This window comes from Osmerus eperlanus, chromosome 23 (genome assembly GCF_963692335.1).
Source record: "Osmerus eperlanus chromosome 23, fOsmEpe2.1, whole genome shotgun sequence".
In the NCBI taxonomy this organism is placed as follows: Eukaryota; Metazoa; Chordata; class Actinopteri; order Osmeriformes; family Osmeridae; genus Osmerus; species Osmerus eperlanus.
In genome coordinates this window covers 11,252,303-11,275,946 of record NC_085040.1, presented here as the reverse complement: position 1 = coordinate 11,275,946, position 23,644 = coordinate 11,252,303, and the positions used below count along the sequence as shown (strand labels likewise).

At 46.7% G+C, this 23,644-nt stretch overlaps 16 non-coding genes across 16 annotated transcripts; all 16 read right to left on the bottom strand.

Annotated features, from left to right (window-relative positions):
• Nucleotides 1-1,044: 1,044 nt before the first annotated feature.
• Nucleotides 1,045-1,116, bottom strand: trnap-ugg (transfer RNA proline (anticodon UGG)). Its single transcript has one exon. It is a non-coding gene; the product is annotated as a tRNA-Pro (tRNA).
• A 1,568-nt stretch (nucleotides 1,117-2,684) lies between these two features.
• Nucleotides 2,685-2,756, bottom strand: trnap-ugg (transfer RNA proline (anticodon UGG)). The gene has a single exon. It is a non-coding gene; the product is annotated as a tRNA-Pro (tRNA).
• An 870-nt stretch (nucleotides 2,757-3,626) lies between these two features.
• trnap-ugg (transfer RNA proline (anticodon UGG)) lies at nucleotides 3,627-3,698 on the bottom strand. The gene has a single exon. It is a non-coding gene; the product is annotated as a tRNA-Pro (tRNA).
• A 3,726-nt stretch (nucleotides 3,699-7,424) lies between these two features.
• trnap-agg (transfer RNA proline (anticodon AGG)) lies at nucleotides 7,425-7,496 on the bottom strand. The gene has a single exon. It is a non-coding gene; the product is annotated as a tRNA-Pro (tRNA).
• Nucleotides 7,497-8,967: 1,471 nt separating this feature from the next.
• trnap-agg (transfer RNA proline (anticodon AGG)) lies at nucleotides 8,968-9,039 on the bottom strand. The gene has a single exon. It is a non-coding gene; the product is annotated as a tRNA-Pro (tRNA).
• A 276-nt stretch (nucleotides 9,040-9,315) lies between these two features.
• Nucleotides 9,316-9,387, bottom strand: trnap-ugg (transfer RNA proline (anticodon UGG)). Its single transcript has one exon. It is a non-coding gene; the product is annotated as a tRNA-Pro (tRNA).
• Nucleotides 9,388-10,763: 1,376 nt separating this feature from the next.
• trnap-cgg (transfer RNA proline (anticodon CGG)) lies at nucleotides 10,764-10,835 on the bottom strand. Its single transcript has one exon. It is a non-coding gene; the product is annotated as a tRNA-Pro (tRNA).
• Nucleotides 10,836-10,996: 161 nt separating this feature from the next.
• Nucleotides 10,997-11,068, bottom strand: trnap-cgg (transfer RNA proline (anticodon CGG)). Its single transcript has one exon. It is a non-coding gene; the product is annotated as a tRNA-Pro (tRNA).
• Nucleotides 11,069-11,926: 858 nt separating this feature from the next.
• trnap-cgg (transfer RNA proline (anticodon CGG)) lies at nucleotides 11,927-11,998 on the bottom strand. The gene has a single exon. It is a non-coding gene; the product is annotated as a tRNA-Pro (tRNA).
• Nucleotides 11,999-12,169: 171 nt separating this feature from the next.
• On the bottom strand, nucleotides 12,170-12,241 carry trnap-cgg (transfer RNA proline (anticodon CGG)). The gene has a single exon. It is a non-coding gene; the product is annotated as a tRNA-Pro (tRNA).
• A 1,006-nt stretch (nucleotides 12,242-13,247) lies between these two features.
• trnap-agg (transfer RNA proline (anticodon AGG)) lies at nucleotides 13,248-13,319 on the bottom strand. The gene has a single exon. It is a non-coding gene; the product is annotated as a tRNA-Pro (tRNA).
• A 529-nt stretch (nucleotides 13,320-13,848) lies between these two features.
• Nucleotides 13,849-13,920, bottom strand: trnap-agg (transfer RNA proline (anticodon AGG)). Its single transcript has one exon. It is a non-coding gene; the product is annotated as a tRNA-Pro (tRNA).
• A 276-nt stretch (nucleotides 13,921-14,196) lies between these two features.
• Nucleotides 14,197-14,268, bottom strand: trnap-ugg (transfer RNA proline (anticodon UGG)). Its single transcript has one exon. It is a non-coding gene; the product is annotated as a tRNA-Pro (tRNA).
• Nucleotides 14,269-16,701: 2,433 nt separating this feature from the next.
• trnap-ugg (transfer RNA proline (anticodon UGG)) lies at nucleotides 16,702-16,773 on the bottom strand. Its single transcript has one exon. It is a non-coding gene; the product is annotated as a tRNA-Pro (tRNA).
• An 870-nt stretch (nucleotides 16,774-17,643) lies between these two features.
• Nucleotides 17,644-17,715, bottom strand: trnap-ugg (transfer RNA proline (anticodon UGG)). The gene has a single exon. It is a non-coding gene; the product is annotated as a tRNA-Pro (tRNA).
• A 4,320-nt stretch (nucleotides 17,716-22,035) lies between these two features.
• On the bottom strand, nucleotides 22,036-22,107 carry trnap-agg (transfer RNA proline (anticodon AGG)). The gene has a single exon. It is a non-coding gene; the product is annotated as a tRNA-Pro (tRNA).
• Between the last annotated feature and the right edge of the window lie 1,537 nt (nucleotides 22,108-23,644).

Here is a 23,644-nt window from a genome sequence, read left to right as displayed (position 1 = left end):
TCTGCAGGAAATCAACCAGATCGACGTTGGGTAAAAGACAGATTTGGGAATAGAACAGGAGCCCTCTTCACAAAATAACCTCCTTCAACAACTTACTGTTTTGGGCTCATCCTGGATTTGAACACGGGACCTCTTGCACCCTAAGCTAGAATCATACCCCTAGACCAACGAGCCATGTTCTGGTTGCTGCTTTGATCGATTTGTTGTCACAAAACATGCTTAGACATAAAGAGCTGGAGAAACTTCCGCAGCAAATCACCCCGATCGACCTTGGGTAAATGACAGATTTGGGAATAGAACAGCAGCCCTCTTTGCCAGGTTACCTCTTTCAACAGCATACTGTAATGGGCTCGTCCGGGATTTGAATCCTAGACCTCTCGCACCCTAAGCTAGAATCATACCCCTAGACCAACGAGCCATGCTCCAGCTGCTGCTTCGATTGATCGATTTGTTGTCACAAAACATGCCTAGACAAAGGCTCCCTGCACCCTAAGCGAGAATCACACCACAAGACCAACGAGCCATGTTCTGGTTGCTGCTTTGATTGATTTGTTGTCACAAAGAATGAGTAGACAAAAAGAGCTGGAGAAACTTCTGCAGCAAATCACCCCGATATACGTTGGGTAAAGGACTGATTTGGGAATAGAACAGGAGCCCTCTTTGCCATGTTACCTCCTTCAACAGCATACTGTAACGGGCTCGTCCAGGATTTGAACCCAGGACTTCTGGCACCCTATGCGAGAATCATACCCCTAGACCAACGAGCCATGTTGTAGTTGATGCTTCGAATGATCTATTTGTTGTCACAAAACATGCTTAGACAAAGGCTCCCTGCACCCTAAGCGAGAATCATACCACAAGACCAACGAGCCATGTTCTGGTTGCTGCATTGATCGATTTTTTGTCGCAAAACACGCATATTCAAAAAGAGCTAGAGAAACTTCTGCAGCAAATCACCCAGATCGACGTTGGGTAAAAGACAGATTTGGGAATAGAACAGGAGCCCTCTTCACTAAATAACCTCCTTCAACAACTTACTGTAAAGGACTCGTCCGGGATTTGAACCCAGGACCTCTCGCACCCAAAGCGAGAATCATACCCCTAGACCAACGAGCCATGTTCTGGTTGCTGCTTTGATCGATTTGTTGTCACAAAACATGCTTAGACATAAAGAGCTGGAGAAACTTTCGCAGCAAATCACCCCGATCGACCTTGGGTAAATGACAGATTTGGGAATAGAACAGGAGCCCTCTTTGACATGTTACCTCCTTCATCAGCATACTGTAATGGGCTCGTCGGGGATTTGAACCCAGGACCTCTCGCACCCTAAGCGAGAATCATACCCCTAGACCAACGAGCCACGTTCTAGTTGCTGATTCGATTGATCGATTTGTTGTCACAAAACATGCTTAGACAAAGGCTCCCTGCACCCTAAGCGAGAATCATACCACGAGACCAACGAGCCATGTTCTGGTTGCTGCTTTGATCGATTTGTTGTCACAAAACATGCGTAGACAAAAAGAGTTCGAGAAACTTCTGCAGAAAATCACCTTGATCTACGTTTGGAAAAGGGCTGATTTGGGAATAGAACAGGAGCCCTCTTTGCCAGGTTACCTCCTTCAACAGCATACTGTAATGGGCTCATCCTGGATTTGAACACGGGACCTCTTGCACCCTAAGCTAGAATCATACCCCTAGACCAACGAGCCATGCTACAGCTGCTACTTCGATTGATCGATTTGTTGTCACAAAACAAGCTTAGACAAAGGCGCCCTGCACCCTAAGCGAGAATCATACCACAAGACCAACGAGCCATGTTCTGGTTGCTGCATTGATCGATTTTTTGTCGCAAAACACGCATATTCAAAAAGAGCTGGAGAAACTTCTGCAGCAAATCACCCAGATCGACGTTGGGTAAAAGACAGATTTGGGAATAGAACAGGAGCCCTCTTCACTAAATAACCTCCTTCAACAACTTACTGTAAAGGGCTCGTCCGGGATTTGAACCCAGGACCTCTCGCACCCTATGCGAGAATCATACCCCTAGACCAACGAGCCACGTTCTAGTTGCTGATTCGATTGATCGATTTGTTGTCACAAAACATGCTTAGACAAAGGCGCCCTGCACCCTAAGCGAGAATCATACCACAAGACCAACGAGCCATGTTCTGGTTGCTGCATTGATCGATTTTTTGTCGCAAAACACGCATATTCAAAAAGAGCTGGAGAAACTTCTGCAGGAAATCAACCAGATCGACGTTGGGTAAAAGACAGATTTGGGAATAGAACAGGAGCCCTCTTCACTAAATAACCTCCTTCAACAACTTACTGTTTTGGGCTCATCCTGGATTTGAACACGGGACCTCTTGCACCCTAAGCTAGAATCATACCCCTAGACCAACTAGCCATGTTCCAGCTGCTGCTTCGATTGATCGATTTGTTGTCACAAAACATGCTTAGACAAAGGCGCCCTGCACCCTAAGCGAGAATCATACCACAAGACCAACGAGCCATGTTCTGGTTGCTGCATTGATCGATTTTTTGTCGCAAAACACGCATATTCAAAAAGAGCTGGAGAAACTTCTGCAGCAAATCACCCAGATCGACGTTGGGTAAAAGACAGATTTGGGAATAGAACAGGAGCCCTCTTCACTAAATAACCTCCTTCAACAACTTACTGTAAAGGGCTCGTCCGGGATTTGAACCCGGGACCTCTCGCACCCAAAGCGAGAATCATACCCCTAGACCAACGAGCCATGTTCTGGTTGCTGCTTTGATCGATTTGTTGTCACAAAACATGCTTAGACATAAAGAGCTGGAGAAACTTCCGCAGCAAATCACCCCGATCGACCTTGGGTAAATGACAGATTTGGGAATAGAACAGCAGCCCTCTTTGCCAGGTTACCTCTTTCAACAGCATACTGTAATGGGCTCGTCCGGGATTTGAATCCTAGACCTCTCGCACCCTAAGCTAGAATCATACCCCTAGACCAACGAGCCATGCTCCAGCTGCTGCTTCGATTGATCGATTTGTTGTCACAAAACATGCCTAGACAAAGGCTCCCTGCACCCTAAGCGAGAATCACACCACAAGACCAACGAGCCATGTTCTGGTTGCTGCTTTGATTGATTTGTTGTCACAAAGAATGAGTAGACAAAAAGAGCTGGAGAAACTTCTGCAGCAAATCACCCCGATATACGTTGGGTAAAGGACTGATTTGGGAATAGAACAGGAGCCCTCTTTGCCATGTTACCTCCTTCAACAGCATACTGTAACGGGCTCGTCCAGGATTTGAACCCAGGACTTCTGGCACCCTATGCGAGAATCATACCCCTAGACCAACGAGCCATGTTGTAGTTGATGCTTCGATTGATCTATTTGTTGTCACAAAACATGCTTAGACAAAGGCTCCCTGCACCCTAAGCGAGAATCATACCACAAGACCAACGAGCCATGTTCTGGTTGCTGCATTGATCGATTTTTTGTCGCAAAACACGCATATTCAAAAAGAGCTAGAGAAACTTCTGCAGCAAATCACCCAGATCGACGTTGGGTAAAAGACAGATTTGGGAATAGAACAGGAGCCCTCTTCACTAAATAACCTCCTTCAACAACTTACTGTAAAGGACTCGTCCGGGATTTGAACCCAGGACCTCTCGCACCCAAAGCGAGAATCATACCCCTAGACCAACGAGCCATGTTCTGGTTGCTGCTTTGATCGATTTGTTGTCACAAAACATGCTTAGACATAAAGAGCTGGAGAAACTTTCGCAGCAAATCACCCCGATCGACCTTGGGTAAATGACAGATTTGGGAATAGAACAGGAGCCCTCTTTGACATGTTACCTCCTTCATCAGCATACTGTAATGGGCTCGTCGGGGATTTGAACCCAGGACCTCTCGCACCCTAAGCGAGAATCATACCCCTAGACCAACGAGCCACGTTCTAGTTGCTGATTCGATTGATCGATTTGTTGTCACAAAACATGCTTAGACAAAGGCTCCCTGCACCCTAAGCGAGAATCATACCACGAGACCAACGAGCCATGTTCTGGTTGCTGCTTTGATCGATTTGTTGTCACAAAACATGCGTAGACAAAAAGAGTTCGAGAAACTTCTGCAGAAAATCACCTTGATCTACGTTTGGAAAAGGGCTGATTTGGGAATAGAACAGGAGCCCTCTTTGCCAGGTTACCTCCTTCAACAGCATACTGTAATGGGCTCATCCTGGATTTGAACACGGGACCTCTTGCACCCTAAGCTAGAATCATACCCCTAGACCAACGAGCCATGCTACAGCTGCTGCTTCGATTGATCGATTTGTTGTCACAAAACAAGCTTAGACAAAGGCGCCCTGCACCCTAAGCGAGAATCATACCACAAGACCAACGAGCCATGTTCTGGTTGCTGCATTGATCGATTTTTTGTCGCAAAACACGCATATTCAAAAAGAGCTGGAGAAACTTCTGCAGCAAATCACCCAGATCGACGTTGGGTAAAAGACAGATTTGGGAATAGAACAGGAGCCCTCTTCACTAAATAACCTCCTTCAACAACTTACTGTAAAGGGCTCGTCCGGGATTTGAACCCAGGACCTCTCGCACCCTATGCGAGAATCATACCCCTAGACCAACGAGCCACGTTCTAGTTGCTGATTCGATTGATCGATTTGTTGTCACAAAACATGCTTAGACAAAGGCTCCCTGCACACTATGCGAGAATCATACCACGAGACCAACGAGCCATGTTCTGGTTGCTGCTTTGATCGATTTGTTGTCACAAAACATGCGTAGACAAAAAGAGTTCGAGAAACTTCTGCAGAAAATCACCTTGATCTACGTTTGGAAAACTACTGATTTGGGAATAGAACAGGAGCCCTCTTTGCTAGGTTACCTCCTTCAACAGCATACTGTAATGGGCTCATCCTGGATTTGAACACGGGACCTCTTGCACCCTAAGCTAGAATCATACCCCTAGACCAACGAGCCATGCTCCAGCTGCTGCTTCGATTGATCGATTTGTTGTCACAAAACATGCTTAAACAAAGGATCCCTGCACCCTAAGCGAGAATCATACCACGAGACCAACGAGCCATGTTCTGGTTGCTGCATTGATCGATTTTTTGTCGCAAAACACGCATATTCAAAAAGAGCTGGAGAAACTTCTGCAGCAAATCACCCACATCGACGTTGGGTAAAAGACAGATTTGGGAATAGAACAGCAGCCCTCTTTGCCAGGTTACCTCTTTCAACAGCATACTGTAATGGGCTCGTCCGGGATTTGAATCCTAGACCTCTCGCACCCTAAGCTAGAATCATACCCCTAGACCAACGAGCCATGCTCCAGCTGCTGCTTCGATTGATCGATTTGTTGTCACAAAACATGCTTAGACAAAGGCTCCCTGCACCCTAAGCGAGAATCACACCACAAGACCAACGAGCCATGTTCTGGTTGCTGCTTTCATCGATTTTTTGTCGTAAAAAAAGCTTAGACAAAAAGAGCTGTGAAACTTCCGCAGCAAATCACCCCGATCTACGTTGGGTAAAGGATTGATCTGGGATTAGAACAGGAGCCCTCTTCGCCAAGTAACCTCCTACAACAACATACTGTAAAGGGCTCATCCGGGATTTGAACCCAGGACTTCTCGCACCCAAAGCGAGAATCATACCCCTAGACCAACGAGCCATGTTCTGGTTGCTGCTTTGATTGATTTGTTGTCACAAAGAATGAGTAGACAAAAAGAGCTGTAGAAACTTCTGCAGCAAATCACCCCGATATAAGTTGGGTAAAGGACTGATTTGGGAATAGAACAGGAGCCCTCTTTGCCATGTTACCTCTTTCAACAGCATACTGTAAAGGGCTCGTCCAGGATTTGAACCCAGGACTTCTGGCACCCTATGCGAGAATCATACCCCTAGACCAACGAGCCATGTTCTGGTTGCTGCTTCGATTGATCTATTTGTTGTCACAAAACATGCTTAGACAAAGGCTCCCTGCAACCTAAGCGAGAATCATACCACGAAACCAATGTGCCATGTTCTGGTTGCTGCTTTGATCGATTTGTTGTCACAAAACATGCGTAGACAAAAAGAGCTGGAGAAACTTCCGCAGCAAATCACACCGATCTACGTTGGGTAAAGGACTGATTTGGGAATAGAACAGGAGCCCTCTTTGACATGTTACCTCCTTCATCAGCATACTGTAATGGGCTCGTCGGGGATTTGAACCCGGGACCTCTCGCACCCTAAGCGAGAATCATACCCCTAGACCAACGAGCCATGCTCCAGCTGCTGCTTCGATTGATCGATTTGTTGTCACAAAACATGCTTAGACATAAAGAGCTGGAGAAACTTCCGCAGCAAATCACCCCGATCGACCTTGGGTAAATGACAGATTTGGGAATAGAACAGCAGCCCTCTTTGCCAGGTAAACTTCTACAACAACATACTGTAAAGGGCTCATCTAGACCAACGAGCCATGTTCCAGTTGTGCTTCGATTGATCGATTTGTTGTCACAAAACATGCTTAGACAAAGGCGCCCTGCACAAGACCAACGTTCTGGTTGCTGCATTGATCGATTTTTTGTCGCAAAACACGCATATTCAAAAAGAGCTGGAGAAACTTCTGCAGCAAATCACCCAGATCGACGTTGGGTAAAAGACTGATTTGGGAATAGAACAGGAGCCCTCTTTGCCATGTTACCTCCTTCAACAGCATACTGTAATGGGCTCGTCCAGGATTTGAACCCAGGACTTCTGGCACCCTATGCGAGAATCATACCCCTAGACCAACGAGCCACGTTGTAGTTGCTGCTTCGATTGATCTATTTGTTGTCACAAAACATGCTTAGACAAAGGCTCCCTGCACCCTAAGCGATAATCATACCACGAAACCAATGAGCCATGTTCTGGTTGCTGCTTTGATCGATTTGTTGTCACAAAACATGCGTAGACAAAAAGAGTTCGAGAAACTTCTGCAGAAAATCACCTTGATCTACGTTTGGAAAAGTACTGATTTGGGAATAGAACAGGAGCCCTCTTTGCCAGGTTACCTCCTTAAACAGCATACTGTAATTGGCTCATCCTGGATTTGAACACGGGACCTCTTGCACCCTAAGCTAGAATCATACGCCTAGACCAACGAGCCATGCTCCAGCTGCTGCTTAGATTGATCGATTTGTTGTCACAAAACATGCTTAGACAAAGGCGCCCTGCACCCTAAGCGAGAATCATACCCCTAGACCAACGAGCCATGTTCTGGTTACTGCATTGATCGATTTTTTGTCGCAAAACACGCATATTCAAAAAGAGCTGGAGAAACTTCTGCAGCAAATCACCCCGATCGACGTTGGGTAAAAGACAGATTTGGGAATAGAACAGGAGCCCTCTTCACTAAATAACCTCCTTCAACAACTTACTGTAAAGGGCTCGTCCGGGATTTGAACCCGGGACCTCTCGCACCCTAAGCGAGAATCATACCCCTAAACCAACGAGCCACGTTCTAGTTGCTGATTCGATTGATCGATTTGTTGTTACAAAACATGCTTAGACAAAGGCTCCCTGCACCCTAAGCGAGAATCATACCACGAGACCAACGAGCCATGTTCTGGTTGCTGCTTTGATCGATTTGTTGTCACAAAACATGCGTAGACAAAAAGAGTTCGAGAAACTTCTGCAGAAAATCACCTTGATCTACGTTTGGAAAAGGACTGATTTGGGAACAGAACAGGAGCCCTCTTTGCCAGGTTACCTCCTTCAACAGCATACTGTAATGGGCTCATCCTGGATTTGAACACAGGACCTCTTGCACCCTAAGCTAGAATCATACCCCTAGACCAACGAGCCATGCTCCAGCTGCTGCTTCGATTGATCGATTTGTTGTCACAAAACATGCTTAGACAAAGGCGCCCTGCACCCTAAGCGAGAATCATACCACAAGACCAACGAGCCATGTTCTGGTTGCTGCATTGATCGATTTTTTGTCGCAAAACACGCATATTCAAAAAGAGCTGGAGAAACTTCTGCAGCAAATCACCCAGATCGACGTTGGGTAAAAGACATATTTGGGAATAGAACAGGAGCCCTCTTCACTAAATAACCTCCTTCAACAACTTACTGTAAAGGGCTCATCCGGGATTTGAACCCAGGACTTCTCGCACCCAAAGCGAGAATCATACCCCTAGACCAACGAGCCATGTTCTGGTTGCTGCTTTGATCGATTTGTTGTCACAAAACATGCTTAGACATAAAGAGCTGGAGAAACTTCCGCAGCAAATCACCCCGATCGACCTTGGGTAAATGACAGATTTGGGAATAGAACAGCAGCCCTCTTTGCCAGGTTACCTCTTTCAACAGCATACTGTAATGGGCTCGTCCGGGATTTGAATCCTAGACCTCTCGCACCCTAAGCTAGAATCATACCCCTAGACCAACGAGCCATGCTCCAGCTGCTGCTTCGATTGATCGATTGGTTGTCACAAAACATGCTTAGACAAAGGCTCCCTGCACCCTAAGCGAGAATCATACCACGAAACCAATGAGCCATGTTCTGGTTGCTGCTTTGATCGATTTTTTGTCGTAAAAAATGCTTACACAAAAAGAGCTGTGAAACTTCCGCAGCAAATCACCCCGATCTACGTTGGGTAAAGGATTGATCTGGGATTAGAACAGGAGCCCTCTTCGCCAAGTAACCTCCTACAACAACATACTGTAAAGGGCTCATCCGGGATTTGAACCCAGGACTTCTCGCACCCAAAGCGAGAATCATATCCCTAGACCAACGAGCCATGTTCCGGTTGCTGCTTTGATTGATTTGTTGTCACAAAGAATGAGTAGACAAAAAGAGCTGGAGAAACTTCTGCAGCAAATCACCCCGATATACGTTGGGTAAAGGACTGATTTGGGAATAGAACAGGAGCCCTCTTTGCCAGGTTACCTCCTTCTACAGCAATGGGCTTTAGAAGTAATGGGCTCGTCCGGGATTTGAACCCGGGACCTCTCGCACCCTAAGCGAGAATCATACCCCTAGACCAACGAGCCATGTTCCAGTTGTGCGTCGATTGATCGATTTGTTGTCACAAAACATGCTTAGACAAAGGCGCCCTGCACCCTAAGCGAGAATCATACCACAAGACCAACGAGCCATGTTCTGGTTGCTGCATTGATCGATTTTTTGTCGCAAAACACGCATATTCAAAAAGAGCTGGAGAAACTTCTGCAGCAAATCACCCAGATCGACGTTGGGTAAAAGACAGATTTGGGAATAGAACAGGAGCCCTCTTCACTAAATAACCTCCTTCAACAACTTACTGTAAAGGGCTCATCCGGGATTTGAACCCGGGACCTCTCGCACCCAAAGCGAGAATCATACCCCTAGACCAACGAGCCATCTTCTGGTTACTGCTTTGATCGATTTGTTGTCACAAAACATGCTTAGACATAAAGAGCTGGAGAAACTTCCGCAGCAAATCACCCCGATCGACCTTGGGTAAATGACAGATTTGGGAATAGAACAGCAGCCCTCTTTGCCAGGTTACCTCTTTCAACAGCATACTGTAATGGGCTCGTCCGGGATTTGAATCCTAGACCTCTCGCACCCTAAGCTAGAATCATACCCCTAGACCAACGAGCCATGCTCCAGCTGCTGCTTCGATTGATCGATTGTTTGTCACAAAACATGCTTAGACAAAGGCTCCCTGCACCCTAAGCGAGAATCATACCACGAAACCAATGAGCCATGTTCTGGTTGCTGCTTTGATCGATTTTTTGTCGTAAAAAATGCTTACACAAAAAGAGCTGTGAAACTTCCGCAGCAAATCACCCCGATCTACGTTGGGTAAAGGATTGATCTGGGATTAGAACAGGAGCCCTCTTCGCCAAGTAACCTCCTACAACAACATACTGTAAAGGGCTCATCCGGGATTTGAACCCAGGACTTCTCGCACCCAAAGCGAGAATCATACCCCTAGACCAACGAGCCATGTTCCGGTTGCTGCTTTGATTGATTTGTTGTCACAAAGAATGAGTAGACAAAAAGAGCTGGAGAAACTTCTGCAGCAACTTCTGCAGCAAATCACCCCGATATACGTTGGGTAAAGGACTGATTTGGGAATAGTACAGGAGCCCTCTTTGCCAGGTTACCTCCTTCTACAGCAATGGGCTTTAGAAGTAATGGGCTCTTCCGGGATTTGAACCCGGGACCTCTCGCACCCTAAGCGAGAATCATACCCCTAGACCAACGAGCCATGTTCCAGTTGTGCTTCGATTGATCGATTTGTTGTCACAAAACATGCTTAGACAAAGGCGCCCTGCACCCTAAGCGAGAATCATACCACAAGACCAACGAGCCATGTTCTGGTTGCTGCATTGATCGATTTTTTGTCGCAAAACACGCATATTCAAAAAGAGCTGGAGAAACTTCTGCAGCAAATCACCCAGATCGACGTTGGGTAAAAGACAGATTTGGGAATGGAACAGGAGCCCTCTTCACTAAATAACCTCCTTCAACAACTTACTGTAAAGGGCTCATCCGGGATTTGAACCCGGGACCTCTCGCACCCTAAGCGAGAATCATACCACGAGACCAACGAGCCATGTTCTGGTTGCTGCTTTGATCGATTTGTTGTCACAAAACATGCGTAGACAAAAAGAGCTGTGAAACTTCTGCAGCAAATCACCCCGATCTCCGTTGGGTAAAGGACTGATCTGAGATTAGAACAGGATCCCTTTTCGCCATGTAACCTCCTTCAACAACATACTGTAAAGGGCTCGTCCGGGATTTGAACCCGGGACCTCTTGCACCCGAAGCGAGAATCATACCCCTAGACCAACGAGCCATGTTCTGGTTGCAGCTTTTATTGATTTGTTGTCCAAAGAATGCGTGGACGAAAAGAGCTGGAGTAACTTCTGCAGCAAATCACGCTGGGTAAAGGACTGATCTGAGATTAGAACAGGATCCCTCTTCGCCAAGTAACCTCCTTCAACAACATACTGTAAAGGGCTCGTCCAGGATTTGAACCCGGGACCTCTCGCACCCGAAGCGAGAATCATACCCCTAGACCAACGAGCCATGTTCTGGTTGCTGCTTTGATTGATTTGTTCAAAGAATGCTTGGACGAAAAGAGCTGGAGTAACTTCTGCAGCAAATCACGCCGATCTCCGTTGGGTAAAGGACTGATTTGGGAATAGAACAGAAGCCCTCTTTGCCATGTTACCTCCTTCAACAGCATATTGTAATGGTCTCGTCCGGGATTTGAACACGGGACCTCTCGCACCCTAATCAAGAATCATACCCCTAGACCAACAAGCCATGTTGCTACTTCGATTGATCGATTTGTTGTCACAAAACATGCTTAAACAAAGGCTCCCTGCACCCTAAGCAAGAATCATACCACGAGACCAACGAGCCATGTTCTGGTTACTGCTTTGATTGATTTGTTGTCCAAAGAATGCGTGGACGAAAAGAGCTGGAGTAACTTCTGCAGCAAATCACGCTGATCTCCGTTGGGTAAAGGACTGATTTGGGAATAGAACAGGAGGCCGCTTTGCCAGGTTACCTCCTTCAACAGCATACTGTAATGGGCTCGTCCGAGATTTGAAACCGGGACCGCTCGCACCCTAGGCAAGAATCATACCCGTAGACCAACGAGCCATATTCTAGTTGCTGCTTCGATTGATCGATTTGTTGTCACAAAACATGCTTAGACAAAGGCTCCCTGCACCCTAAGCGAGAATCATACCACGAGACCAACGAGCCATGTTCTGGTTGCTGCTTTGATCGATTTGTTGTCACAAAACATGCGTAGACAAAAAGAGCTGTGAAACTTCTGCAGCAAATCACCCCGATCTCCGTTGGGTAAAGGACTGATCTGAGATTAGAACAGGATCCCTCTTCGCCATGTAACCTCCTTCAACAACATACTGTAAAGGGCTCGTCCGGGATTTGAACCCGGGACCTCTTGCACCCGAAGCGAGAATCATACCTCTAGACCAACGAGCCATGTTCTGGTTGCTGCTTTTATTGATTTGTTGTCCAAAGAATGCGTGGACGAAAAGAGCTGGAGTAACTTCTGCAGCAAATCACGTCGATCTCCGTTGGGTAAAGTACTGATCTGAGATTAGAACAGGATGCCTCTTCGCCAAGTAACCTCCTTCAACAACATACTGTAAAGGGCTCGTCCGGGATTTGAAACCGGGACCGCTCGCACCCGAAGCGAGAATCATACCCCTAGACCAACGAGCCATGCTCTGGTTGCTGCTTTGATCGATTTGTTGTCACAAAACATGAGTAGACAAAAAGAGCTGGAGAAACTTCTGCAGCAATTCACCCCGATCTACGTTGGGTAAAGGACTGATTTGGGAATAGAACAGGAGGCCGCTTTGCCAGGTTACCTCCTTCAACAGCATACTGTAATGGGCTCGTCCAAGATTTGAAACCGGGACCGCTCGCACCCTAGGCAAGAATCATACCCGTAGACCAACGAGCCATATTCTAGTTGCTGCTTCGATTGATCGATTTGTTGTCACAAAACATGCTTAGACAAAGGCTCCCTGCACCCTAAGCGAGAATCATACCACGAGACCAACGAGCCATGTTCTGGTTGCTGCTTTGATCGATTTGTTGTCCAAAGAATGCGTGGACGAAAAGAGCTGGAGTAACTTCTGCAGCAAATCACGCTGGGTAAAGGACTGATCTGAGATTAGAACAGGATCCCTCTTCGCCAAGTAACCTCCTTCAACAACATACTGTAAAGGGCTCGTCCAGGATTTGAACACGGGACCTCTCGCACCCGAAGCGAGAATCATACCCCTAGACCAACGAGCCATGTTCTGGTTGCTGCTTTGATTGATTTGTTGTCCAAAGAATGCGTGGACGAAAAGAGCTGGAGTACCTTCTGCAGCAAATCACGCCGATCTCCGTTGGGTAAAGGACTGATTTGGGAATAGAACAGGAGCCCTCTTTGCCAGGTTACCTCCTTCTACGGCAATGGGCTGTAGAAGTAATGGGCTTGTCCGGGATTTGAACCCAGGACCTCTCTCACCCAAAGCAAGAATAATACCCCTAGACCAACGAGCCATGTTCTGGTTGCTGCTTTGATCGATTTGTTGTCACAAAGAATGCGTAGACAAAAAGAGCTAGAGAAACTTCTGCAGCAAATCACCCCGATCGACGTTGGGTAAAAGACAGATTTGGGAATAGAACAGGAGCCCTCTTCACTAAATAACCTCCTTCAACAACTTACTGTAAAGGGCTCGTCCGGGATTTGAACCCGGGACCTCTCGCACCCTAAGCGAGAATCATACCCCTAAACCAACGAGCCACGTTCTAGTTGCTGATTCGATTGATCGATTTGTTGTCACAAAACATGCTTAGACAAAGGCTCCCTGCACCCTAAGCGAGAATCATACCACGAGACCAACGAGCCATGTTCTGGTTGCTGCTTTGATCGATTTTTTGTCGTAAAAAATGCTTACACAAAAAGAGCTGTGAAACTTCCGCAGCAAATCACCCCGATCTACGTTGGGTAAAGGATTGATCTGGGATTAGAACAGGAGCCCTCTTCGCCAAGTAACCTCCTACAACAACATACTGTAAAGGGCTCATCCGGGATTTGAACCCAGGACTTCTCGCACCCAAAGCGAGAATCATATCCCTAGACCAACGAGCCATGTTCCGGTTGCTGCTTTGATTGATTTGTTGTCACAAAGAATGAGTAGACAAAAAGAGCTGGAGAAACTTCTGCAGCAAATCACCCCGATATACGTTGGGTAAAGGACTGATTTGGGAATAGAACAGGAGCCCTCTTTGCCAGGTTACCTCCTTCTACAGCAATGGGCTTTAGAAGTAATGGGCTCGTCCGGGATTTGAACCCGGGACCTCTCGCGCCCTAAGCGAGAATCATACCCCTAGACCAACGAGCCATGTTCCAGTTGTGCGTCGATTGATCGATTTGTTGTCACAAAACATGCTTAGACAAAGGCGCCCTGCACCCTAAGCGAGAATCATACCACAAGACCAACGAGCCATGTTCTGGTTGCTGCATTGATCGATTTTTTGTCGCAAAACACGCATATTCAAAAAGAACTGGAGAAACTTCTGCAGCAAATCACCCAGATCGACGTTGGGTAAAAGACAGATTTGGGAATAGAACAGGAGCCCTCTTCACTAAATAACCTCCTTCAACAACTTACTGTAAAGGGCTCATCCGGGATTTGAACCCGGGACCTCTCGCACCCAAAGCGAGAATCATACCCCTAGACCAACGAGCCATCTTCTGGTTACTGCTTTGATCGATTTGTTGTCACAAAACATGCTTAGACATAAAGAGCTGGAGAAACTTCCGCAGCAAATCACCCCGATCGACCTTGGGTAAATGACAGATTTGGGAATAGAACAGCAGCCCTCTTTGCCAGGTTACCTCTTTCAACAGCATATTGTAATGGGCTCGTCCGGGATTTGAATCCTAGACCTCTCGCACCCTTAGCTAGAATCATACCCCTAGACCAACGAGCCATGCTCCAGCTGCTGCTTCGATTGATCGATTGGTTGTCACAAAACATGCTTAGACAAAGGCTCCCTGCACCCTAAGCGAGAATCATACCACGAAACCAATGAGCCATGTTCTGGTTGCTGCTTTGATCGATTTTTTGTCGTAAAAAATGCTTACACAAAAAGAGCTGTGAAACTTCCGCAGCAAATCACCCCGATCTACGTTGGGTAAAGGATTGATCTGGGATTAGAACAGGAGCCCTCTTCGCCAAGTAACCTCCTACAACAACATACTGTAAAGGGCTCATCCGGGATTTGAACCCAGGACTTCTCGCACCCAAAGCGAGAATCATACCCCTAGACCAACGAGCCATGTTCCGGTTGCTGCTTTGATTGATTTGTTGTCACAAAGAATGAGTAGACAAAAAGAGCTGGAGAAACTTCTGCAGCAAATCACCCCGATATACGTTGGGTAAAGGACTGATTTGGGAATAGAACAGGAGCCCTCTTTGCCAGGTTACCTCCTTCTACAGCAATGGGCTTTAGAAGTAATGGGCTCGTCCGGGATTTGAACCCGGGACCTCTCGCACCCTCAGCGAGAATCATACCCCTAGACCAACGAGCCATGTTCCAGTTGTGCTTCGATTGATCGATTTGTTGTCACAAAACATGCTTAGACAAAGGCGCCCTGCACCCTAAGCGAGAATCATACCACAAGACCAACGAGCCATGTTCTGGTTGCTGCATTGATCGATTTTTTGTCGCAAAACACGCATATTCAAAAAGAGCTGGAGAAACTTCTGCAGCAAATCACCCAGATCGACGTTGGGTAAAAGACAGATTTGGGAATAGAACAGGAGCCCTCTTTGCCAGGTTACCTCCTTCTACAGCAATGGGCTTTAGAAGTAATGGGCTCGTCCGGGATTTGAACCCGGGACCTCTCGCACCCTAAGTGAGAATCATACCCCTAGACCAACGAGCCATGTTCCAGTTGTGCTTCGATTGATCGATTTGTTGTAACAAAACATGCTTAGACAAAGGCTCCCTGCACCCTAAGCGAGAATCATACCACAAGACCAACGAGCCATCTTCTGGTTGCTGCTTTGATCGATTTGTTGTCACAAAACATGCGTAGACAAAAAGAGTTCAAGAAACTTCTGCAGAAAATCACCTTGATCTACGTTTGGAAAAGGACTGATTTGGGAATAGAACAGGAGCCCTCTTTGCCAGGTTACCTCCTTCAACAGCATACTGTAATGGGCTCATCCGGGATTTGAACCCAGGACCTCTCGCACCCTAAGCTAGAATCATACCCCTAGACCAACGAGCCATGCTCCAGCTGTTGCTTCGATTGATCGATTTGTTGTCACAAAACATGCGTAGACAAAAAGAGTTCGAGAAACTTCTGCAGAAAATCACCCCGATCTACGTTTGGAAAAGGACTGATTTGGGAATCGAACAGGAGCCCTCTTTGCCAGGTTACCTCCTTCTACAGCAATGGGCTGTAGAAGTAATGGGCTCGTCCGGGATTTGAACACGGGACCTCTTGCACCCTAAGCTAGAATCATACCCCTAGACCAACGAGCCATGTTCCAGCTGCTGCTGCGATTGATCGATTTGTTGTCACAAAACATGCTTAGACAAAGGCGCCCTGCACCCTAAGCGAGAATCATACCACAAGACCAACGAGCCATGTTCTGGTTGCTGCATTGATCGATTTTTTGTCGCAAAACACGCATATTCAAAAAGAGCTGGAGAAACTTCTGCAGGAAATCAACCAGATCGACGTTGGGTAAAAGACAGATTTGGGAATAGAACAGGAGCCCTCTTCACTAAATAACCTCCTTCAACAACTTACTGTTTTGGGCTCATCCTGGATTTGAACACGGGACCTCTTGCACCCTAAGCTAGAATCATACCCCTAGACCAACTAGCCATGTTCCAGCTGCTGCTTCGATTGATCGATTTGTTGTCACAAAACATGCTTAGACAAAGGCGCCCTGCACCCTAAGCGAGAATCATACCACAAGACCAACGAGCCATGTTCTGGTTGCTGCATTGATCGATTTTTTGTCGCAAAACACGCATATTCAAAAAGAGCTGGAGAAACTTCTGCAGCAAATCACCCAGATCGACGTTGGGTAAAAGACAGATTTGGGAATAGAACAGGAGCCCTCTTCACTAAATAACCTCCTTCAACAACTTACTGTAAAGGGCTCGTCCGGGATTTGAACCCGGGACCTCTCGCACCCAAAGCGAGAATCATACCCCTAGACCAACGAGCCATGTTCTGGTTGCTGCTTTGATCGATTTGTTGTCACAAAACATGCTTAGACATAAAGAGCTGGAGAAACTTCCGCAGCAAATCACCCCGATCGACCTTGGGTAAATGACAGATTTGGGAATAGAACAGCAGCCCTCTTTGCCAGGTTACCTCTTTCAACAGCATACTGTAATGGGCTCGTCCGGGATTTGAATCCTAGACCTCTCGCACCCTAAGCTAGAATCATACCCCTAGACCAACGAGCCATGCTCCAGCTGCTGCTTCGATTGATCGATTTGTTGTCACAAAACATGCCTAGACAAAGGCTCCCTGCACCCTAAGCGAGAATCACACCACAAGACCAACGAGCCATGTTCTGGTTGCTGCTTTGATTGATTTGTTGTCACAAAGAATGAGTAGACAAAAAGAGCTGGAGAAACTTCTGCAGCAAATCACCCCGATATACGTTGGGTAAAGGACTGATTTGGGAATAGAACAGGAGCCCTCTTTGCCATGTTACCTCCTTCAACAGCATACTGTAACGGGCTCGTCCAGGATTTGAACCCAGGACTTCTGGCACCCTATGCGAGAATCATACCCCTAGACCAACGAGCCATGTTGTAGTTGATGCTTCGATTGATCTATTTGTTGTCACAAAACATGCTTAGACAAAGGCTCCCTGCACCCTAAGCGAGAATCATACCACAAGACCAACGAGCCATGTTCTGGTTGCTGCATTGATCGATTTTTTGTCGCAAAACACGCATATTCAAAAAGAGCTAGAGAAACTTCTGCAGCAAATCACCCAGATCGACGTTGGGTAAAAGACAGATTTGGGAATAGAACAGGAGCCCTCTTCACTAAATAACCTCCTTCAACAACTTACTGTAAAGGACTCGTCCGGGATTTGAACCCAGGACCTCTCGCACCCAAAGCGAGAATCATACCCCTAGACCAACGAGCCATGTTCTGGTTGCTGCTTTGATCGATTTGTTGTCACAAAACATGCTTAGACATAAAGAGCTGGAGAAACTTTCGCAGCAAATCACCCCGATCGACCTTGGGTAAATGACAGATTTGGGAATAGAACAGGAGCCCTCTTTGACATGTTACCTCCTTCATCAGCATACTGTAATGGGCTCGTCGGGGATTTGAACCCAGGACCTCTCGCACCCTAAGCGAGAATCATACCCCTAGACCAACGAGCCACGTTCTAGTTGCTGATTCGATTGATCGATTTGTTGTCACAAAACATGCTTAGACAAAGGCTCCCTGCACCCTAAGCGAGAATCATACCACGAGACCAACGAGCCATGTTCTGGTTGCTGCTTTGATCGATTTGTTGTCACAAAACATGCGTAGACAAAAAGAGTTCGAGAAACTTCTGCAGAAAATCACCTTGATCTACGTTTGGAAAAGGGCTGATTTGGGAATAGAACAGGAGCCCTCTTCACTAAATAACCTCCTTCAACAACTTACTGTAAAGGGCTCGTCCGGGATTTGAACCCAGGACCTCTCGCACCCTATGCGAGAATCATACCCCTAGACCAACGAGCCACGTTCTAGTTGCTGATTCGATTGATCGATTTGTTGTCACAAAACATGCTTAGACAAAGGCTCCCTGCACACTATGCGAGAATCATACCACGAGACCAACGAGCCATGTTCTGGTTGCTGCTTTGATCGATTTGTTGTCACAAAACATGCGTAGACAAAAAGAGTTCGAGAAACTTCTGCAGCAAATCACCCAGATCGACGTTGGGTAAAAGACAGATTTGGGAATAGAACAGCAGCCCTCTTTGCCAGGTTACCTCTTTCAACAGCATACTGTAATGGGCTCGTCCGGGATTTGAATCCTAGACCTCTCGCACCCTAAGCTAGAATCATACCCCTAGACCAACGAGCCATGCTCCAGCTGCTGCTTCGATTGATCGATTTGTTGTCACAAAACATGCTTAGACAAAGGCTCCCTGCACCCTAAGCGAGAATCACACCACAAGACCAACGAGCCATGTTCTGGTTGCTGCTTTCATCGATTTTTTGTCGTAAAAAAAGCTTAGACAAAAAGAGCTGTGAAACTTCCGCAGCAAATCACCCCGATCTACGTTGGGTAAAGGATTGATCTGGGATTAGAACAGGAGCCCTCTTCGCCAAGTAACCTCCTACAACAACATACTGTAAAGGGCTCATCCGGGATTTGAACCCAGGACTTCTCGCACCCAAAGCGAGAATCATACCCCTAGACCAACGAGCCATGTTCTGGTTGCTGCTTTGATTGATTTGTTGTCACAAAGAATGAGTAGACAAAAAGAGCTGTAGAAACTTCTGCAGCAAATCACCCCGATATAAGTTGGGTAAAGGACTGATTTGGGAATAGAACAGGAGCCCTCTTTGCCATGTTACCTCTTTCAACAGCATACTGTAATGGGCTCGTCGGGGATTTGAACCCAGGACTTCTGGCACCCTATGCGAGAATCATACCCCTAGACCAACGAGCCATGCTCCAACTGCTGCTTCGATTGATCGATTTGTTGTCACAAAACATGCTTAGACATAAAGAGCTGGAGAAACTTCCGCAGCAAATCACCCCGATCAACCTTGGGTAAATGACAGATTTGGGAATAGAACAGCAGCCCTCTTTGCCAGGTAAACTTCTACAACAACATACTGTAAAGGGCTCATCTAGACCAACGAGCCATGTTCCAGTTGTGCTTCGATTGATCGATTTGTTGTCACAAAACATGCTTAGACAAAGGCGCCCTGCACAAGACCAACGTTCTGGTTGCTGCATTGATCGATTTTTTGTCGCAAAACACGCATATTCAAAAAGAGCTGGAGAAACTTCTGCAGCAAATCACCCAGATCGACGTTGGGTAAAAGACTGATTTGGGAATAGAACAGGAGCCCTCTTTGCCATGTTACCTCCTTCAACAGCATACTGTAATGGGCTCGTCCAGGATTTGAACCCAGGACTTCTGGCACCCTAAGCGAGAATCATACCCCTAGACCAACGAGCCATGTTCCAGTTGTGCTTCGATTGATCGATTTGTTGTCACAAAACATGCTTAGACAAAGGCGCCCTGCACCCTAAGCGAGAATCATACCACAAGACCAACGAGCCATGTTCTGGTTGCTGCATTGATCGATTTTTTGTCGCAAAACACGCATATTCAAAAAGAGCTGGAGAAACTTCTGCAGCAAATCACCCAGATCGACGTTGGGTAAAAGACAGATTTGGGAATAGAACAGGAGCCCTCTTCACTAAATAACCTCCTTTAACAACTTACTGTAAAGGGCTCATCCGGGATTTGAACCCGGACCTCTCGCACCCAAAGCGAGAATCACACCCCTAGACCAACGAGCCATGTTCTGGTTGCTGCTTTGATCGATTTGTTGTCACAAAACATGCTTAGACAAAGGCTCCCTGCACACTATGCGAGAATCATACCACGAGACCAACGAGCCATGTTCTGGTTGCTGCTTTGATCGATTTGTTGTCACAAAACATGCGTAGACAAAAAGAGTTCGAGAAACTTCTGCAGAAAATCACCTTGATCTACGTTTGGAAAACTACTGATTTGGGAATAGAACAGGAGCCCTCTTTGCTAGGTTACCTCCTTCAACAGCATACTGTAATGGGCTCATCCTGGATTTGAACACGGGACCTCTTGCACCCTAAGCTAGAATCATACCCCTAGACCAACGAGCCATGCTCCAGCTGCTGCTTCGATTGATCGATTTGTTGTCACAAAACATGCTTAAACAAAGGATCCCTGCACCCTAAGCGAGAATCATACCACGAGACCAACGAGCCATGTTCTGGTTGCTGCATTGATCGATTTTTTGTCGCAAAACACGCATATTCAAAAAGAGCTGGAGAAACTTCTGCAGCAAATCACCCAGATCGACGTTGGGTAAAAGACAGATTTGGGAATAGAACAGCAGCCCTCTTTGCCAGGTTACCTCTTTCAACAGCATACTGTAATGGGCTCGTCCGGGATTTGAATCCTAGACCTCTCGCACCCTAAGCTAGAATCATACCCCTAGACCAACGAGCCATGCTCCAGCTGCTGCTTCGATTGATCGATTTGTTGTCACAAAACATGCTTAGACAAAGGCTCCCTGCACCCTAAGCGAGAATCACACCACAAGACCAACGAGCCATGTTCTGGTTGCTGCTTTGATCGATTTTTTGTCGTAAAAAAAGCTTAGACAAAAAGAGCTGTGAAACTTCCGCAGCAAATCACCCCGATCTACGTTGGGTAAAGGATTGATCTGGGATTAGAACAGGAGCCCTCTTCGCCAAGTAACCTCCTACAACAACATACTGTAAAGGGCTCATCCGGGATTTGAACCCAGGACTTCTCACACCCAAAGCGAGAATCATACCCCTAGACCAACGAGCCATGTTCTGGTTGCTGCTTCGATTGATCTATTTGTTGTCACAAAACATGCTTAGACAAAGGCTCCCTGCAACCTAAGCGAGAATCATACCACGAAACCAATGTGCCATGTTCTGGTTGCTGCTTTGATCGATTTGTTGTCACAAAACATGCGTAGACAAAAAGAGCTGGAGAAACTTCCGCAGCAAATCACACCGATCTACGTTGGGTAAAAGACAGATTTGGGAATAGAACAGGAGCCCTCTTTGCCAGGTTACCTCCTTCAACAGCATACTGTAATGGGCTCATCCTGGATTTGAACACAGGACCTCTTGCACCCTAAGCTAGAATCATACCCCTAGACCAACGAGCCATGCTCCAGCTGCTGCTTCGATTGATCGATTTGTTGTCACAAAACATGCTTAGACAAAGGCGCCCTGCACCCTAAGCGAGAATCATACCACGAAACCAATGTGCCATGTTCTGGTTGCTGCTTTGATCGATTTTTTGTCGTAAAAAATGCTTACACAAAAAGAGCTGTGAAACTTCCGCAGCAAATCACCCCGATCTACGTTGGGTAAAGGATTGATCTGGGATTAGAACAGGAGCCCTCTTCGCCAAGTAACCTCCTACAACAACATACTGTAAAGGGCTCATCCGGGATTTGAACCCAGGACTTCTCGCACCCAAAGCGAGAATCATACCCCTAGACCAACGAGCCATGTTCCGGTTGCTGCTTTGATTGATTTGTTGTCACAAAGAATGAGTAGACAAAAAGAGCTGGAGAAACTTCTGCAGCAAATCACCCTGATATACGTTGGGTAAAGGACTGATTTGGGAATAGAACAGGAGCCCTCTTTGCCAGGTTACCTCCTTCTACAGCAATGGGCTTTAGAAGTAATGGGCTCGTCCGGGATTTGAACCCGGGACCTCTCGCACCCTAAGCAAGAATCATACCCCTAGACCAACGAGCCATGTTCTGGTTGCTGCTTTGATCGATTTGTTGTCACAAAACATGCGTAGACAAAAAGAGTTCGAGAAACTTCTGCAGAAAATCACCTTGATCTACGTTTGGAAAAGTACTGATTTGGGAATATAACAGGAGCCCTCTTTGCCAAGTTACCTCCTTCAACAGCATACTGTAATGGGCTCATCCTGGATTTGAACACGGGACCTCTTGCACCCTAAGCTAGAATCGTACCCCTAGACCAATGAGCCATGCTCCAGCTTCTGCTTCGATTGATCGATTTGTTGTCACAAAACATGCTTAGACAAAGGCGCCCTGCACCCTAAGCGAGAATCATACCACAAGACCAACGAGCCATGTTCTGGTTGCTGCATTGATCGATTTTTTGTCGCAAAACACGCATATTCAAAAAGAGCTGGAGAAACTTCTGCAGCAAATCACCCAGATCGACGTTGGGTAAAAGACAGATTTGGGAATAGAACAGGAGCCCTCTTCACTAAATAACCTCCTTCAACAACTTACTGTAAAGGGCTCGTCCAGGATTTGAACCCAGGACTTCTGGCACCCTATGCGAGAATCATACCCCTAGACCAACGAGCCATGTTGTAGTTGCTGCTTCGATTGATCTATTTGTTGTCACAAAACATGCTTAGACAAAGGCTCCCTGCACCCTAAGCGAGAATCATACCACGAAACCAATGAGCCATGTTCTGGTTGCTGCTTTGATCGATTTGTTGTCACGAAACATGCGTAGACAAAAAGAGTTCGAGAAACTTCTGCAAAAAATCACCCCGATCTACGTTTGGAAAAGGACTGATTTGGGAATAGAACAGGAGCCCTCTTTGCCAGGTAACCTCCTTCTACAGCAATGGGCTGTAGAAGTAATGGGCTCGTCTGGGATTTGAACCCGGGACCTCTCGCACGAAAGCGAGAATCATACCCCTAGACCAACGAGCCACGTTCTAGTTACTGATTCGATTGATCGATTTGTTGTCACAAAACATGCTTACACAAAGGCTCCCTGCATCCCAAGCGAAAATCATACCTCGAGACCAACGAGCCATGTTCTGGTTGCTGCTTCGATTGATCGATTTGTTGTCACAAAACATGCTTACACAAAGGCTCCCTGCATCCCAAGCGAAAATCACACCACGAGACCAACGAGCCATGTTCTGGTTGCTGCATTGATCGATTTGTTGTCACAAAACATGCATAGACAAAAAGAGAAACTTCAGCAGCAAATCACCCCGATCGACGTTGGGTAAAAGACAGATTTGGGAATAGAACAGGAGCACTCTTTGCCAGGTTACCTCTTTCAACAGCATACTGTAACAGGCTCGTCTGGGATTTGAACCCAGGAATGCTCGCACCTTAAGCAAGAATCATACCCCTAGACCAACGAGCCATGTTCTAGTTGCTGCTTCAATTGATCGATTTGTTGTCACAAAACATGCGTAGACAAAAAGAGAAACTTCCGCAGCAAATCACCCCGATCGACGTTGGGTAAAAGACAGATTTGGGAATAGAACAGGAGCCCTCTTCGC